This window comes from Schistocerca serialis, chromosome 9, assembly GCF_023864345.2.
Source record: "Schistocerca serialis cubense isolate TAMUIC-IGC-003099 chromosome 9, iqSchSeri2.2, whole genome shotgun sequence".
NCBI lineage: Eukaryota > Metazoa > Arthropoda > Insecta > Orthoptera > Acrididae > Schistocerca > Schistocerca serialis.
The window spans coordinates 245,939,048-245,942,336 of record NC_064646.1 but is presented as its reverse complement, the minus strand read 5'-3'; positions in this window follow the sequence as shown (position 1 = coordinate 245,942,336).

Here is a 3,289-nt window from a genome sequence, read left to right as displayed (position 1 = left end):
TTATAGCTTCATATATCATCTTCATGCCCAAAATTTCAATAATGGTCATACTGTGATATTCTCGTTGGAGTAAGACGCTGCACGAAAATCGAAAAAAATTGCAATGAAAAATATGGGTCCCCATGTTTTTTGTTTGGTATATGTTAGGCCATATCTTGGTGCAAATGAAATTTAGTTAATATATTGAATTTTTCTTTCGACTTGGGATGAGGTCTCTATGTGTCTCCAGTCTCGAGAAAATGGAACTTACGTAGTACATACATTTCCGAACACATGCGCTCTCGAATGAAATATTCATAAGATACTCATATCTTCTAAACCATTTGAGATATCAATACAACATTTTGGAAAGTGATACCACGCAAACAGGAGAGTGACTTGTTATAGCGTTAACACGTGTAACTTTCTTATCTACGGCGATATAGCAGAAGCTACGGTTTTTATTTTATTTTTTCAATTCGATACTGTAATTTTTTTAAGTCTTCGATAGCTATTGAAAAGAGATCTTCCTAGTATGAATATAAACGCAAAATTTCTTATATTATATTACAGAGAACTGACACAATGAGTTTTTCTGTAGGGTATTAGCCACCCTGGTCGCCTATTGTTTGTTTAATAACACATTCTGTTCTAAGTCTCTGTCGCAATAGCTACAGGAAGGTAAGTTTGTGCAACTTACACTGTGCTTTGGCAAAAAAGCTAAATTAAACCTGTCAACGGGATAACTGTAACCCTTAGTCATATGTGATGAAGCTTCTTGATATGAGAAATGGTTAAAAAATCAGACAAAAAGAAATCGCTAATTCTGTAACAGTTTTGGCGGAATCCTGTGATTCCGCCGTATGTTTAATAGTGAACAACTGGGATGGAAACTTACCAAAGGATTTTCTCCCTGTTGTTCATCTGAGAAATATGAAAATAATTCGCAGCGGATAGTGTAGCATGTTTCTGTACCCATCCCCATTAAGAGTGTAGTGGTGAACTTCTCTACCATAATTATCTTTTAATGTGTTGGAGAGATTGTGTACAGTTATAATCTATTTTATCCTTAATCAGTAGTCTCAAGCCGTTCATAAAGTAATGGCTATCGTGTTTTTGTAACATTTTTATCCACAGATACAAGGTCAATTAGTTATTTCTAACACGGCAAACTGCATTTCAGTTGTAGAGTGGGACTGACCAAATAAAACCCTTTCATAACTCTGAATCCGTGAATTCATTGACGACTTGCAGAACCTTACAAAGTATTCGTCAAAGAGAATATACTAATGAATTACAAAATATTTATCGCAAGTAGATTCACTTCTAAGCTCCGTATAAGAATAAGGACGGATAGATTACAGATATTTGTTGTACTTTTTCATATATCAAACGTAACTGAGATGTAGAAAGAAAATCCTCTGGTAAGTTTCAGTCCCAGCTGCTCATTATTAATGATACACTGCGTTATAGGACTTCCCAGCAATTGCAACAGAATTGGCGATTTATTTTCATCTGAATTATTATATCAGAAAGAGACAAGGTTAACAAGTCAGTGCGAAATGAATCGTCCTTTATTGCAATTTCAGAATAATGTTGTAGCCCAGTGTATTTTTAGTAACGAACAGGTGGCACCGAAACTGAGCAAATAATTTTATTTCTGCACCTTAAACCTCATAAAACTGTGGTTCATTAAATGATGAAATGAGAACAAATCAGGTCAATAGCGTTCCAAGAAGTATATCGTCGATATGAAAATAAACATGCAATTTTTTCACTCATGTTGCAAAAACCCGTAAAAAATGTTGTTCCATAACCCTTAAAAATTGCATTGTTTCATTACTTGCCAGCGAAAGGTAAAGGCCCTGACTTCGAGTCTCGGTCCAGCACACGGTTTTAATCCGCCAGGAAGTTTCATATCAGCGTACACTCCGCTGCAGAGTGAAAAATCTCATTCTAGAATCCTTTTGTAAGTTTCCATTCCAGTTGTTCACTATTAAACATACGGCGTTTTACAGCATTACTGCAAACCTGAAACAGAATCGGCGATTTATTTTTGTCTGAATTGTTAACCACTTCTCATATGAAGGAGCTTCATCAGTTACATTTCTATTGTTGACAGGTTTAATTTTGCTTTTTTGCCAAAACACAGTATAAATTGCACAAACTCACCTTGCAATAACTATTACGACAGAATCTTAAAACGGAATGTCTTATTAAACAAGTACCTTATGAAAAACGTCAACGTATTGGTTTGCTGAAACACAAGATAAGAAATATTCAGACTAGCAAAATCCCTTCTCAGTAGCTCCGAAGACTGTTACAAGAATTACAGTACTGAACTGAAAAAAATAGAATAAAAACCGTAGCTTCTGCTATATCGCCGTAGTTCCATGCGTTAATCATATAACAAAATACTATCCCGTTTGCGTGGTATCACTTTCCATAATGTCGTATTGATATCTCGAACAGTTTAGGAGATATGAGTATGTTATGAATATTTTATTCCCGAGCGCGTGTGGCCGGAAATGTATGTGCTACATAAGTTCCATTTTCTCGAGACTGGAGACAGATAGAGAACACCACCTTAGTCCAAAGAAAAATTCAATATCTTAGCTAAATTTCATTCGCTGGAGCAAATGGTGTAATATGCACCAGACACAAAACATAATTTTCATTGCAAACTGTTCCGAATTAAATGAAAATATCACAATAGTATGACAACGAGATGATAGACACTTCAAAATCAAGTCTTTTGGATTAACCGATTCTGTAAAATCGTGTGAGAGAGGCTACAGAACTAATGGTGCAAGCTTTTCGTTCTGACCGTAATGGCACAGCTGCAGCTTGACTAGCAGGCAACCGTGTGCGCCCTTAAGCCCGTCCCACACGGAGTAAGATTCGTTGTTATCTTACTTGCCAGCTCATGCGATGGCTCTCTGCTGGCCGGCTGTACATGTTTCCAGTGATACTCGTAGGTCCGCTGCTATTTTTCTTGTGACGCCTAGTCGTGTTCACTACATACTACCTGCACTGGCCAATCAGGAGTCCTGTTTGGCGACTGACGTCACAGCCTACAACTCTGAGACAACGTGTTAACCCTACAGACTATAACAGAACGTCTCCTTCCGGTCGACCTTCTATATTTCTCAAACGATCGTAAAGAAACCATTAGCTTCAAAAATTTTATCTCACGCATCTTATAGCTTCACTCATCAGCTTCTTGATAAACCGCTTATCATTTCGTTAATAGTCATAAGCAGATGATATTGCGACAGAATCATAAAACAACAACCGTTGGGAAGACACG